We start from the raw sequence: 16,352 nt of genomic DNA, 5'->3' as shown, positions 1-16,352 counted from the left end.
TTGGTGTCAGCCCTGAACCAGCCTGTGTCTGGCTTACGGTATCTCGGAAGAGCCCTGTGGGGAGCCGAGCTATCTCAAGGTGGCCAGAGGACACTGTCATACCACAAACATATCTGTGGAAGCATTATATATTATACTATTATATTTAACAGTGAAATGCTGGAACATTGGGAATTCCTTGAGGGAGCCTGGGAAGGAAGGAAGGAAGGAAGGAGAGGTCAGAGGTTGTACCTACAGATGCCAAAGTCCCTCTACCCCACTGAGCCTCAATTTCCTTTTCTGCAAAAATGGAGGTAAAACCTACCTTGCAGGATTGTATTGTGAGGATTAAACAGGATGAATTAAACCAGTGGTCTCAAAATTGGCTGTGCATAGGAACCACTGTGCCCTGTGCAAATACTGATGCCTGGGGTCCTAGGACTGTTTTTAAACTCTCCAGGTGATTGTACCATGAGGCCAAGGCTGAGAACTACAGAGCTAAATAAAATGCTGAATGCAGTGCAGGGTGCACACTAAGTAGTCAATAATGTTTATCACATTGTTTTAAAGGTGGAGTACAAATTGTTTTCATTGTTTTTTGTTAGAGAATAAAAAGTTGACATAAAGGTTGTTGCAGAAATTGGTTTTCTGACAGGCTTGTTTCTAGAACTATGAATCATCTGGGATTTGCTGGTTATGGGAGACAGAGGCAACTTCTGGTAGTATGACTTGTACTAACACTCTGCTGAGCTGAAAGGGGCAAGGGTCAAGTTGCTCTAGCTTACAGTTTACGTCACCATCTCTGAGGCATCCTTTGAGTATGCAAGCAACATGGGCACTTGTGTTTGCCCACTTCTGGGATTAAAGTGGAACCTGTAGCTGTCTCCCTCCTGTGCACAGGCTTGGGGGTTGGAGGGCAGGCAGTGATGTCTGGCTAAGGATTGTTAGACTTAGCAAATAAAAATAAAGGTTGCTTTATTTTTAATAAAATAATAAAGGATGCCCAGTTAAATCTGAGTTTCAGGTAAACAATGAATGCTTTTTAGTATAAGTATATCCGAAATGTTGGATGGGATATACTTACACTAAAAAACCTACTTTTGATGTTTATCTGAAACTCAATTTTAACTAGGCATCCTTTATTTTTATTTGATAAATCTGGCAACCCTATGCCTGGCCAAACAGCTAAGGAGAACCCAGAACATGGCATTTGCTGCTGGCAACAGTCTCCTACTCAGTGTTGCCATATTCAGTTTCCACCTGTCACTACCCTGCTCCAGAACTGCACATACCTCCCAGCTGCTTCCATAGCACAATGCTGACTCCCTGGCTGCTGGGCTGGGCCTTGCTCTTCTGCCAACCCAACTGCCTTGCTTGGGACCCTTTCCTACCACTGTTCCTGCTCATGTTTTCCCTGCTTGGCGTGTCAACTGCCCACTCCCAGTAGCAATTGCAAACACTTACTGAGCACCTTCTGGGTGCAGGCACCATGATGAGCTCTTCATTTGCATGGTCTCATTTGAGTCTCGCAAAACCTAGCACAGTAGGGACAATAATCCTATTTTACCAATGAAGAAACTGGTGCTCTAACACAGTGATTCTTAAAGTGTGGTCAGTGGGCTGGCAGTATCATCATCTGGGAATTGTGAGAAATACAAAATCTCAGGCCCTTCTCCAGACCTAGGGAATCAGAAACTCTGGGGGTGGCGTCCACCCATCTTTATTTTAATTACCCCCCAAAGTGTCTGTGGTACACACTCTAGCCTGAGACCTGCTGTTCTAAGAGGTGAAGTAACTGTGGGAGTCTCCCACCCAGGCAGAGATACAGAGGATGGCCTGGCAGGGTGTTTAGGATGGCACTGAGCACCATGCCTAGGCCAGGCACTGGAGGTGCGCAGCGACCCCGCAGTCTTGGAGGGAGGTGCAGGAGGAGACGGGAAAGAGGGAGAACAGCCAGCCAGCCAGGCAATTGTGATGTAGGATGATCAAGGCTGAGGTGGGTCAAGCCCAGGAGCCCATAGTAGGACAGGGGAATCAAGGAAATCTTACTCAGATAGATATTGAAGCCTGAAAAATAGGTTGGAATTAGTTACATGAAGAAAGATGGGAATGTGTTCCCAGTTTGGGGACTGTTGTATAAAGGCCCTGTGGAGCTAACTTGGGGATAGTTCTATATTGATCGTGGAAGGTGAGGGGAAGGGACTGGGGGGGCGGAGGAGGAATCAGACTGTGTATGTGAGGGGTGCTCTGCCCTCAGAGCAAAAGAAGAAGCCTTAATGGGTACTGAGAAAGCCCTCTGGCTTCCAGGTGGAGGGGGCACTAGGGGAGATAGTGGGGGAAGAAGGAGAGGAGAGACCCAGCGGGTGCCAGGCCTTCCCCCACCCCTCGCTTCAGGCTGCTTCTGCCCTGCAAGGTGTGTGCGGAGACTCAGCCTCCCAATTGCAGCAGTGGGCAGGTGCGTGGTTCCAAAACCGGAGTGGCAGATTACAAGACACGGTCGGTCTTTCCAGTGCCGCCTGGAGGCTGGGGAAACTGTACCCTCCCGGCCAGCCCCCACTCTCCCCACCCAGCTAGCCACTGCCCGTGCCTGGCCATGGCCCCGCCCTCCCCTCTGGCTGGAGGCGGCCACGCTCTGGGCTCCTGGCCTGCGTTGCTTTTGCCTGACGACTTCTTTCCCTGCTGATGTGGCTAATGCTTCGTTCCCTGCTAATGTGGCCCAGCCTTCAGGGACAGGCTCTGGGTGTGGTCAGGGATCCCTAGGCTGGAGGGCAGGAGACTCCCTAAGATATCCCTTATTCCTGCCAGTGGAGCCTTTGGTGACAGTTGAGGACTGACCGGCCTGGCCAGGTTGCCTGGCAGTGTGGGCTGCAGCTGGGCAGTTCCTGGCTCCAGTTGTCCTTCCCGGAAAAACGTCAGTTTGGCCGAACCCTTGGAACCCATTTTTGATTTCTAGCCTGGGGAGGAATACTGGAAGAATTATTAACCACCGTATGAAGGCATTTGTGTGTCACAAATCCCTGCAGGACTTACCAACTGCCCCAGGGGCTTCAGCCCAGAGACCTTCTAGTCTTCCTCTTTTATTTGGGTATACCTCTGCCCCACCCTCCCTCGGGCTTCCAGGACTATGTTTCATAATATTTTGTAGCTCAAGAAGGATCTATCATGGTGCTCTCCACTTAAATAGTGTTCAAATATATATTTTAGGGCAGAGCAACTTATGCTGAATTATCCTTGAATTATGTGTAGATGGCATATATATATATAGGAGGCACAGGGGCCTATTAACATATACTTAAAAGTATATTAAACAAATCTTATTATCGTATACTTGATAAAATTTTACTTATGCATGCCACTATATCCTAATTTTTAGCATGACTAAAGAATCATTTAAATGATTTGGAAGCACATCTGGATTGCTTGGTATAACATCCTTCACTGAGCACTGCATATTCTAAAAAGCACATCTATACAAAAATACTCTGAGCTCCTTTGGTTTTTTCCAAAGGCTTCTCTTAACCCTTAATTAAATCATTCTTCTGAAATTCCTGCCTTTCTTTTCACTGTCCTTTTCTGACCTAATACCGACAGGCCCTCATTTGTGAATGCTCTGTGTGATTCTAGCTGTCCTCCACCATTACTCTAATTGACTTCATAAAATCTACGCCTTTGGCATGAATAGCAGTTTCATTCTGTACTCCACTTGCATTGTACCCTCGCAGGTCAAAGCCATCTGACAGCAGGATGCTGTTAGAACCAAGCGCAGTTCTGGTCAGATCTCTGTTCAAAACCCTCCCACGGTGCCCAGGCTCTCACCTCCCCTCTCCGCCCTCCTTGTCCACTACAGTCCCCCTCACTCATCTGCAGCCACCATACCCACCCCCTCGTGGGCACTCCAACACACTCCCACTCCTCCCTTTAACCTGGCAGTTGCCCCAGCCCAGAATGCTCTTTCCCTTGACACCCATGTGGCTCACTCCCTCACCTACCTCAAGACTACTCAGAGGGCACCTTTTTGCCCTGACCACTCCCATCAACCTTTCCCTGTTCTAATCTTTTCAAAGAGCACTAATCACCTTCTCACAGGCTATATCATTACTGATTTATGGTAATTGGTGTTTTATCTGTCTGCCCCCATGAGAATGTAGGCCCTTCACTGATAAATCCCAGGAATGGTATCTGGCACACAGTAGGTCTCCAGTAAAGATTAGTGGGTAAGTGTCCACATCTTTGATGGTCTTGCCTCCACCTTGAAGTCTCCACCCCTTGCTGCTGGCCTGTCTCCTCTGGCCCCTGTCTAATACGCTGGACCCTGCCCAGGCAGTCTGACTCAGTAGGGCCTTCCTGGGGTGCCAGTGTTTTGACCTCCCTGTCTCTCCACCAAGTCTCCAGCAGGTGTGAAATACTAAATTCCACCTTTTTTTTTTAAGGGCAAGAGGATTAAAGAAGAAGGAGAAAGGAGATGATGAGGGAAGCAATGGTCAGAGTGGACAGGGTAGAGCAAGAAAACAGTCACAGATTTTCCTGGGGTCCCCACCCAGTCAGCTTTCCAAGAAGCTCAGAGGAGCAGCCGGTGGTGGGTGAGGGCTCTGTGTCATGTGGCAGAGCGGTCCCGTTGAGTCATGGGACGCATAGCCACCCTGCTTTGTGGAGTTTGGTGTGTGGGGTATTTTTGTTTTTTACAGCCCAGCTGTCTGTATGATGACTTCCTTCCCTCAGCCTTGTTCACGGAGGTGTCCCTGAGCGACCAGCTGAGTCACCACATTCCTTGAAGCTTAAAACTCTGGCCCAAGCACTGAGGCCCAGTTCCTTCACGTAGGTGGGACCTGTGAGGCTGCCAGGGAGTGCCCTGCAAAGTCAGGCTATAGAGTGCCCCTCTCTAACCTGCACCCCTCCCCCAAAATATGATTTTTTAAAAACAAGTAAAAATAGAGACATTCCATCTGTTAAGCAGGAGGGAATGGCTGCAGCTGTGTGCTGCAGCCAGAATTATTTGTCAGCAACCATGAAGTCGATACCAACTGAGGCAGGGCACTGGGTACCTCTGTCTGTGAGTCCATGCCGTTTGCCTTGTTGCAGTGGGGAGGGTCAGACCCAAGCGAAGAGACTGGGAACTCTCATGCCAGGAATGGAAACTTGCTCTACCCTTCTGTAAAATAAGCAGGTAGTTCTCAGGAAAATTAAATATTCATAAGGCAAATAGTTCATTCAGCAATCTTCTTAAAATGTATTTTGAAGAAAGTTTGCTCAGATATAGAAAAAGACAAGGTTATTTATGACAACGTTCATGGCATAGGTGAATGAGAGGCAAGGGAGGTGCTGAAAGGAATGAGCTAGTAAACTATTATGGATGGATGTACTCCTTGGAATTCTACACAGCATTAAGAAATGACAGATTGCATGCACATGCAACAGTGTGGATATAACTTACCATGTTAAGTGGGAAAACACATCTAAAGCACAATACTTTTCCAGTTTTATTGAGGTCTGAATGACATACCATAAATCACACATTTAAAGTGTACAATTTGTGTTTTGACATGTGTAGATACCCATGAAACCATCACCATGATTAAGATAATGAATATATCCATCACCCCAAAAGTACGTATTAAAATGGACAGATGTTTAACACCCTTTGTCAAGTTAAAAAAATAGTTTGACATCATATGTAAAGTAATTCCATAGTTATAATAACAAAAAATATTTAGATATCCTGAAGAAATCTGGAAGAACATATATCAAATTATATTTGTTGGGAATCTTGTGAAAACTGTGTGGTTCCATTTTGCTAATTTGCATCGTACCTCAGAAACTGCTTGTGCCTGTTGTCCCATATCATGCTCTCTAGTTAAACCAATGATGGTTTAACCCACTGGAAGTTTGTCATTATGGCCCCCTAACTTTGAGTGACTTTTTAAAATTGTCAATGAGGTCATCACAGTGGACTCCGACAGAAGGACTAGCTGATTCTGTTGTTTTCCACCCCCCAATATCAGAGAGACTTCCTTTAGCTCACCTCCAAGACCATTTCCTCTCCCTCTAAACAGGAGGTATATTCCAGCAGGACAGTAGTTGTGGTGTGGGACAGAAGAGTGATTCCCCAATATTTTTTCACACACACACATCTTTTATTACTACTTTTTGCAAATCTTGTAAGTGCAGGAGGGGTAGAAGACTGTGGGGGCAGGGGCATGTATAGTTTTGTCTGGGTCTAGATTTTAGATAAAAACAACCATTAAATGTGCTTTTGTGTCTGGTTTCTTTGACTCCACATTATTAATATGAGTCTTCCTTCCAAATTGTTGCATTCAGCTGCAGTTCATTCATTTTTAATGACTATAGCATTCCACTGTGTGAGTACACCACAATTTATCCCCTCTACTACTAATTGACATTTGGGTTAGTTCCAGTGTAAGGCTATTATAAATAAAGCTGCTGCGAACATTCTTGTATATGTCTACTGTTCTACACGGGCATATGTTTCTCTTACGTATATATTTTGGAACAGGATTGGTGGATTATAGGTATTCGAACACTTAACTGTAAAAAATAATGCCAAACTGTTTTCCAAAATGATTATACAAGTCACTGTCCTCCTCCCCCCAGCCATGTATAAGAACTAGAGTTCTCCTTGTGCATTCACCACCCGTTCTCACCAGCAGTTGGTACAGTCAGACTTTGTACTTCTAGCCATCTGTTGGGTCTGTAGTAGTTGTTCAGTGTGGTTCATTTCCCTGATTATTAATGAAGCTCAGCACCTTTCATATGTTTATTGGCCATTTGGATTTTCTTTGTGTGAAGAGCTTGTTCTTGCCCATTTTTCTATTGGTCTGTCTTTTCATTACAGTAGGGTTTTGTTTTGTTTTTTCATATTCTGAATATAAACCCTTTGTCAGGTGCATTGCAAATCCTCCTCTGTGGCTTTCCTCTTCACTCTGTGAATGATGCTTCCTGATGACCTGAAGTTCTAAACTGTGAAAAGTCCAATTTATCTTTTCTTTGTGGTTAGTGCACTTTCAGGCTTGTTTAAGAAAACTTTTTCTACCTTGAGGTCATGAAGATATTGCATGTTATCTTCCAAAGGTTTATTGTTTCACCTTTCATATGTAAGCCTACAATCCAACAGAAATTGGCTTTGTTGTTTGTTGAAATAAATGAAGTTGAATTGGATCAACATGTCCCATATATATGCCCATTCATTCAAAAAATATTTATTGAGCATCTTCTGTGTGTCAGGCCATGTTTATTGTCTTCCTTTTCAAATTTTGGCCCATGATCCATCAGAAATTGGCTTTTGAGTATGGTGTGATACACAGCTGCAATGTCATGTTTCCTGTATGGATATTCAATTGATTCAAAATTATTTATTCAAAAGGATACTTCTCAACACTGTTCTTACAATGCTATCTTTAATCTCTTTGGGAGTCTCTCTCCTGTCTGTTGGTTTTTGTTTATTCTTGTGTCAATACGATACAGTCTGAATTGTAAAAGCTTTATTATAAATTTTATTAGCTGACAGTAAATCCTCCCAACTTCTTCAAGAGTACCTTAGCTCTTCTTGGCCTCCTGCAGTTTCAAATAAATTTTATATTGGAATCATCAAGTTCTTTATGAAAATCAGTTGGAACTGCTCTGAATCTATAGACCAGTTTAAGGGAATGATAGCTTTATAATATTAAATATTTCAGTCCATTAACATGAGAGCTTTCTCCATTTTTCATTTATTCTTTAATATCTATTAAAATGTTCATGGTTTCTTCCATAGATGTCTTACATGTCTTTTGTTAGGTCCATTGATAGGTACTTGTATTTTTTTTTTGTTTGGCTATTTTAAAACTATTTTGACTACTATTTTTAAAAACTATTTTCTGACATAAATAAGGTTGATTTTAGTACATTGGTTTTGCAACCTAGAAGAGGGCCTTTATCAGAACCTGACCATGGTAGCACCCTGATCTCAGACTTCCAGCTCAAGAACAGTGAGAAATAAATTTCTATTGTTTATTAGCACCCAGTTCATCGTATTTTGTTGTAGCAGCCAGACTAAACCAGTCATTTATTAGTTCTAAAAATTTACTTGAGATTCCTTAGGGGTTTCTATCTGCACAATCACGGCATCTTTGAATAAAGACAGTTTTACTTTTTTCTTTCCTATCTTTATGACCCACTTCCCTCCCCACCCCCCACCCCACTTTTTTCTTGCCTTATTGCTCTGGCTGGGACATCTACTAAAATGTTGATTAGAGTGGTGATAGCTGATATCCTTCCTTTGTTCCTGACCTTAGGAAGGAAAATGTTCAATATTTTGAATGATATTAGCTCTAGTGTTTTCCCTACATACCCTATATCAGATTGAGAATGTTCTATTCCTTAGAGTTTTTTTACTGTGAGTAAATGTTGTTTTGTCAAACAGTTTTCCAGCATCCATTCAGATGATCAAATTATTTTTGTCTTTTATCCTATTAATGTTGTTGGTAGATTATTAAGTATTAAACCAATTTGCATTCCTGGGATAAACTCCACTTGGTTATGATTTATTATCATTTTTACTTGTTGCTGGATTTGATTTGCCAATATGTTGTTTAGGGCTGTTGTATTTATGATCATGAGAAATGTTGATATGTGATGTTTTCTCGTCATCTTTTTTTCCAAGTTTTGGTAGTACAATTATGTTGATCTTATACAATAAGTTGGGAGGTGTCTCCTCTATTTTCTAGGAGAATTTGTAAAAGATAGGTATTATTTCTTATTTAAATGTTAGCTAGAATATTTCCATTCTTTTATCTTTTTAGTTTATATGTCCTTAAAGTGTGTCCTTCTAAACATTATATAATTGTGTCTTGTTTTTGTTTGTTTAAATTCAGCCTGCCAATCTTTTTATTGTAATATTTTGTCCACTTACATTTAATGTAATTATAGATATGGACATCTATAATCTTATTATTTATCTTCTATTTGTCCTACCTGTTTTTTTTTTCCTGTTTTCCTTTTTTCTTTCTTCTTTGGATTATCTTCTTAGATTTTTAAAAACTGTGGTAAAATACACATACTTACCATTGTAACCATTTCTAAGTTAAAAATTCACTAGTTTGAAGTACACTCACATTTTTGTGCAACCAATTTTCAGAATTCTTTTCATCTTGTAAAACTGAAGCTCAATATCCATTAAACAAAAACTTTCCTTTCATCCCTTCCCTGAGTCTGTAGCAACCACCATTCCACCTTCTGTTTTTTTGAACTTGACTATTCTAGGTATTTCGCAGAAATGGAATCATATAGTATTTGCCTTTTTGTGACTAGCTTATTTCACTTAGCATTATGTCCTCAGGGTTCATCTATGTTGTAGTTTATGTCAGAATTTTCCTCCTTTTCAAGGCTGAATAATGTTTCACTGTATGTGTATACTACATTTTGTTTTCCATTCATCTGTCAGTGGACATTTGGGTTGCTTCTAACTTTTTGTTATTGTGACTAATGCTGCTATGAACATGAGTATACAAACATCTCTTTGAGACCCTGCTTTCAATTCCTTTTCTACTAGATTTTTAGATAAACCATTTAAAATATTTGTTTAGTGTTTAGAGATTATAATATACATCCTTAATTCATTGCAGTTAACTTGAATGACTACTTTACAATTTTCCAAGCAATGTAAAAACCTTATGATGGTATAATTCCCTTTACTGCTCCTATATTCTATGCTGTTTTTGTCACATATTTTATTTCTATATGTTGTAGATCTCACAATACCTTACTATTGTTGCTTTAAATAATCTTTAAGTAGTATTTATTTTAAATTTGAAGTGCTATTCTCTTTATATTTACATATATATACATACATATATAACCTGTCCTATGATCCTCATTTTATCCTATAGATCTTGCTTTCATCTGGAGTTATTTTCCTTTGATTTGAAAAGCTTTTAGTATTTATTGCCAGGCTTGCTGGCATTGAATTTTCCAAGTTTTTTTTTCTAGACTGAAACTGTCCTTATTTCACCTTACTTTTTGAAGGCTATTTTCACTGAATACAGAATTTCTTGGTTAGCAGTTTTCTTTCCCCTGTAAACTTTAAAATACCATTTTAGTCTATCTTCTTACTGATGAGAAGCAAGCTGTTATTCTAAATGTTGTTTCTATGAAATATGTCTTATTTTTATTTACTGCTTTCAAGACTTTATCTTATTTTTAGTAGTTAGGCTATGTTGTGTTAACATGTAGTTTTCTTTATATTTATTCAATGTATTATTTGCTGAACCTCTTGGATCTGTGAATATCTTTCATTAAATTTGAAAATTCTAAACCTTTAACTCTTCAGTTATCTTTTTCTTTGCATCTCCTGGGACTCAAATTATTTTTGTGTTAGACCAATTTAATATCTATGGTTTCTATGATGTGTCTAGGTATAGATATTTATCCTGATTTGAATTTATTTGGCTTCTTCAACCTACTACTTGGGGTCTTTCAATAAGTGCTGGAAATTTCTCAGATGTTATCTTTCATATATTGCTGCTGTCTTATTCTCTTTTCTCCTTCTGGGACTCCAATTAAAATGTATCTTAAACCTCACTCACTGGATCCTCTATGCCTCTTACCATCTGTATTTTCTATCTTTTTGTCTCTCCCTCTTTATTCTGGGGGTTTTCTTCTTACCTATAATGTTCAGTGGGCATTTGTATTGCTTCCACCTTTTGACTATTGTGAATAATGCTTCTATGAACATGGGTATACAAATGTCTGTTTGAGTTGCTGTTTTCAATTATTTGGGGTATATATCCAGAAGCAGAATTGCTGGATCACATGGTAATTCTATGTTTAATTTTTTTGAGGATCCATCATACTGTTTTCCACAGTAGCCACACTATTTTACATTCCCACCAATAGTGCACAGGGTTCCAATTTTCCTATACTTACTCCAACATTTGTAATTTTATTTTTGAATAATAACCTTCCTGACAGTTGTGAAGTAGTATCTCATGATTTTGATTTGTTTAAGTTTGGCTTTTATCTCTTTGAATGTAGTAAGTTTGGTTGTTATTTGGTCTGTCTGAAAATTTTCTGTATTTGGTCCCTGTAAGTCTGCTTCTTTGTTGTTTATTTAACTCATTTCCTCCTATAGCATCTTATGTGTCTCATATATTTGATTGTGCATTAGGTATTGTACATTTGAAAAAAAATTTGTAGAAACAAGTTTAAGCTTAGAATGATGTAAACTTCTTCCACAGAGATTAAAAAATTTTTTTGTTTTGCTAGTCCCTTGGGAGTGCTAACAGTTCAGGATCCTTTTAATCTGTATTCAGAGCCTGACATTATCAAGACCACTCAGATGACTTGAAACAGGCCACATCTGTGAAAGGAATGGATCACTTCCTCTTCACATCTTCTCTTAACATAAAAGCTCTTCAGGTCCTAAATTAAAGTATAAATAGTTTTGTTGGCTGAGGACTTGAATGTCACTCTGAGGAGTCTGCAGGAGGAATGGGCAGTTGTTGCATCAGTCAGTCTGACTGATCAGGGGAGCAGCATGATGAACCTTAATACTGTGGTCCAGTGGGGGAAGAGGTGGAAGGCAGGCTGAGCCAGACTAGGGCTATGGGAACTGAACCAGCCACAGAGATGGGCTATCCTGCCTGAGGGGGCATAAGGCACAGGGTCTACCAAGTCTACCAGGTACATAAGGACTGCAGAGAAGTGGAGAATATGACTGGGAGTGATTTTGCAGTCCAAGGCATCTGTTCACCTGGGCCAGAAGCAGGTTCTCTTCTATGGTTCTGGAAAGCCTGGCTGGCCAGTGTCTCCTCCAGGCCAACCAATGACCGCTTGTATAGCCTGGGATGACCCTGGACACTCTGGACAGATTGATTCATACTGTTCTGCCTACCTCCATCCTGGTTTCCCCCAGCACGTTGTCTCTACTCAGATCACCTCAATAATGCCCCACTACTCTTAGTATACTCGAATTATTATCATGACCTTCAAGGCCCTGCATGATCTGACCACTGTCCACCTCTCCAGCCTTATCTCCTCCTATCATCAGCCTCATTGCTCCTTCTTCCTCTTGTTTAAACTACTGTGTACCCTCGATTGCCACATAGCATATGCATGTGCTGTTCCCTCTACAGGGAGTACTTTTCTTTCCCCTACTTGTTTGGTGTTATAGTATAAATGTATGTGTCCCCCCAAATTCGTATGTTGGAAACCTAAACCCCCATATGGCTGTACTAGGAGTAAGGATTCAAACCCAGGAGTTTTGGATTTAAATTCTATTTACTACATTAAATTGCCTCCTGGATTCTTTCACTCCAGACTTTATAAAGATTAATCAACAGAAAATTAATGAAGAGTGATAGAACCCTTTCTGAGAAGTGAACTATGTACTGTAGCAAAGGGCGCTGTTCCTCTCCCGGTCCTATAGCATTGTTCTGTTTCCAGTCCATCCAGAAGTCCAGCTGCGTTCTTGTTGTTGACCTGAGAGACCCCAACTTCTCCCTGACAAAAGTGTTAAGATAAATTCCCTGTCACCCCAGCTTTTTTTTTCTTAATCTAGACTGATGGGTTACTGGCACTTGAAACCAGCAAACTCCTGACTGATACATGTTCTTTGCCCCTGGACCCTGATACAAAAAGGTCACAGGTATAGACTATTCTAGCAAAAGAGATGGTCAGGTGGCAATTCTATTGCATCAACTATACTTTTTGCACTTTCTTTTCTGCTTGAGAAAGCTCATTAGAATTTGAATGAGTTCAGGTCACATTATTATATGGGTCCACCTGGAATCTGTTTAAATTTTTTTTAGAGAAAAATAATTTGCCTCCTTGGGTAAACATTATTTGTGACACACCTCCCAACACTGTTATTAAGTGCATGCTGTTTTCTCTGCCTGGAGTCATCACCAATATAAACTCAGCTCCATTGTTACCTTCTCTGGGAAGACTCCTCACACTCTCCTTTATATCCTCTCTGCTTCCCAAAGCAGTTGGCACACCCATCTTGTGTTACATATTTTCTTCCAAAAGTACTTCTTTACATGTCTGTCTCTTCTGAAATACTGAGTGTCTCAGTGGTTGGGAGAGTGTCTTGTTTATTTCTGCATCCCATGTGCCTGGAATGAAACAGATGCTCAAAAACGCTTGTTGAGTAAATCAAGTTAAATTGGAATAACATATCCCATATATACTCTTCCAAGGAATATTTGAGTACCTAACCATGAGACCATGTTCTAGATGCTGCAGATGAGCAGCACAAAGTCCCTTCCCTCAGAATATTACAGATGATATTTAGGTCATAAGGGATATGAGGAAAAGTGAAGCAGAATGAGGGGAGAGACAATGATTGGGGTTGGGAATGGATATTTTAGTAGAGTGGTCTGGGGAAGTCTTTCTGCAGAGATGGCTTTTGAGTAGAAATTTGGAGTAAGGAATATGCCTTTCTGATAGCTTGGGAGAAGAACACCAAATGAAAAGGAGAGCCGGAAGTAAGAAGACTGGATCTGGAAGTGAGAACACCAGATCTGATGTGAGATTAGTCCGGAAGTGAGATCACTGTGGGCGGCTCATGGAAGTGAGACTGTGTATATAAGCTGTGTGGTGAAATAAAACTGTGTCACTTGTCCACCATCAGTGGTCAGTGGACCTCCTGACCCCAAATTTGACTTCTGTGTCTTTTTTGCTATCTTTGTTTTTCTTAGTCTCCCACCCACCCCTCTCAGGTTCAGTGATTTTTGCAGAGCTGGTCTCAGCACAAAGGTCCTGAGGTAGGAGTGAGCCTGCATGTTCCAGAAGCAGAGAGGAGGCTAGTGTGGCTGGAACAGAGTGAGGGGGTAGAGTGGAAGGAGATGCAGTTAGAGAGGTAGAGGAGAGTCAAGGGGAGATATATGGGATCTTGGTGGCCCTTGGATAAAAAAAAGATTTTGATTTTTGCTCTGAGTGAGATGGGAAGCCATTAGAGGCTTGAGAGGTGGGAAGGAATATGTTTTGACTTGAGGTTTTAACAGAATTCCTCTGGCTGCTTGAGACCAAGCTCTATGAGAGCAGAGTGCAGCCAGGGAGAGCAGGTAGGAGGTTATTGCAATATTCTAGGAGAGAGATGAAGCTCAAGTGAGGTTATTTTAAAGGTAGAGCTGACAGACTTTGTTACTCATGTGGGATATGATGGGAAGTGAGAGAAATCAAGTTTTGGGTTGAGTCACCAGAAGGATGGACTTGACATTAACTGAGGTGGGGAAGACTGTAAAAAGGGCAAGTTGAACGGCAAGTTCGAGAGTTTGGCTTTGGATATGTCAAGTTTGACATATTGCTCAACACTAGGTATATATATGTACACTCGTTTTCAGGACATAAAGGTTATAATGCAACCTGAAGTTAAACTGAGCCTTAGTTGTTGAACACCAGGCACTGTGCGGAAAGCTTCATGTTGAGATAGGGAGAAAAAAAAATGGAGAGACCAATCCAACCCCACATACCTAAGTCCTGACAAAATGCCTTGTGACTCGGACCAGTGGCTCTGTAAGGCTCCAACACGTCTTGTTTTTCATGTCAACCTATTGTTTTAACAAGTTTTATAGCCACATGTCCCAGGTTTAGAGACCCCTTGGTCAGATAATCAATGGACCAAGACACAAACAACTTGTGACATGCCTATAAGGAAAATTTGTTGTCAAATAGTTGCCTCTTTCTTATTATAATACTAAATTTCCCATCCCTAGGTAGAGATTTTATATGCTTATGATACATGAAATGACATTGCAATTTACACATATGTATGAAATCCAGTTGCGCATGTGCTAATTGAAACCCTCCTTTTCACACTAGGTGACCTAAAAACTAATGAATTAACATTTTAACTCCCCATAATCTGACCTACCCTGATTCTTGTCAGGGCTGATTCTCTCTTGAGCAGTCCACCTTGGTCTATCAAGGTATCTCTGTTTTCCCACTTCTCTAATAAAGTGCACTGCTTGCTTGCATACTCCTAAGTCTTGGTGTTTAAATTCCTTAAATATTGAAGACAAGGACCGAGGACCCTGTTTCTAAGGTCTGCCGGTAACAATGTGTGCTGTCATTTAATCCCTTCAATCATTCCTGTTGGCTTAATTACTAATATTTTTCATTGCTCTTTTATGGGTAAGATTAAATAACTCGCCCAAAGTTACTCAACCAGTTACTAAATCTACCCATTTAATGCATGTTCGGGATTCCAACCCAGGTAATGCAGACGCAGAGCTCTTGCTATTTACTATTCACTAGGTTCTAAAGGTGGGGACCGTTTTCTGAGCATACTGGATATAGACTTGGGCTCCATAACAAAAAAGGTGCCCGAAATATTTGGCGAAAACTAAAAAAAAAAGAAAAAAAGAAGAAAAAGGCCCACCCAGGCGTTAAAGAGCACACAATAGAAGCTCTAAAGGAAGGACAGCATTATTGTACGCGAGGGAGCTGATGCTTCACAGATGCCAAGTACCTTAAGATTTAGTGTTAAGAAAGCAGTCCTCAGAAGCGATGGTGGTTGTTAAGAAACAGAAGATATTAAGAATTGCTGTGAAGCGTTGGTGGGATAAAGAAAAACCGACTCCCAGGCGGTGCGTGTAAGGAGACAACTATGGCCCCGAGCAGGGCCAGGGTTCTCACCCTGCCTACATCCCTTTGACAGCGAAGCCTGGTATGGCCTTCCTTAGGTGGTCCTCTAGAAGGGCCAGGATGTGGAGCACAAATGCCGGGAACCTCCAGGGCCGTAGCATCCGCCCCAAGTCCTCCGCTTCCCCGCCCCCTCCAGCCTCCACGAGGGGAAGAGAGGAACAGTCGCCCGCGCATGCGCCCGGGGCAAGGTCCGCTCCCCGCGACGTCAGGGGGCTCGAGCCCGCACGAAAGCCCCGCCCCCAAGGCGCCAGAGGCGACCTGGGCGGGGGGCCTCGGGCCACGCCCCCAGCCGAGCCGAGCGGGGTCGAGCGCAGCCGAGCTCCTCCGAGCGCGGCCGAGCCCAGCCAAGGGGCCCGGAGTCGGTTGGTGCAGCTGCGTCCCCGCCGCCCAGCAGTCCGCGTCTCCGGTGTCGCCGCCGCCTTCGCGGGGCCTGCACTGGCCGGCCGGCCGCCCGCTGGGAGGGAGGCCCGGAACGCGGGACAGCGGCCCGCCGCGGGCGCCGCCGCCTCCGCCGCTGCCAGGTGAGCGCCCGCCGGGGCCCGCGAGTGTCAGCCCCGCGTGTGTGTCTCTCAGCCTGTCAGTTCCCTGTGCCTGCGCGAGCTCCTTCCGGCCATGCCTGACCCCCGGCCCTGCCCGCAGTGTCCGCCAACCCCTCCCGCCCGCTGCCCGGGTCTCTCTGTCAGCCGCCAACACCCCCACGCCGGGAGGCTCCGCCCCTTCCCCCGAGGCCCCGC

At 42.6% G+C, this 16,352-nt stretch overlaps 1 protein-coding gene across 5 annotated transcripts in view; it reads left to right on the top strand.

Annotated features, from left to right (window-relative positions):
- The window catches only part of ZHX3 (zinc fingers and homeoboxes 3), a 136,023-nt gene that overhangs the window by 998 nt on the left and 118,673 nt on the right, over positions 1-16,352 (top strand). For 3 of the 5 annotated variants that reach the window (XM_057502996.1, XM_036902269.2, XM_057503001.1), the window contains exon 1: positions 15,934-16,139. The exons of 1 other annotated variant lie outside the window; for it this stretch is intronic. The gene's annotated coding sequence lies outside the window, so the exon portion shown is untranslated. Of the gene's footprint in view, positions 1-15,931; positions 16,140-16,352 lie in introns of those variants that run through there. One more of the 5 variants, XM_057503002.1, reaches the window with a different exon arrangement.

Source organism: Manis pentadactyla, chromosome 5 (genome assembly GCF_030020395.1).
Source record: "Manis pentadactyla isolate mManPen7 chromosome 5, mManPen7.hap1, whole genome shotgun sequence".
NCBI lineage: Eukaryota > Metazoa > Chordata > Mammalia > Pholidota > Manidae > Manis > Manis pentadactyla.
This window is presented reverse-complemented; position numbering and strand designations above follow the sequence as displayed.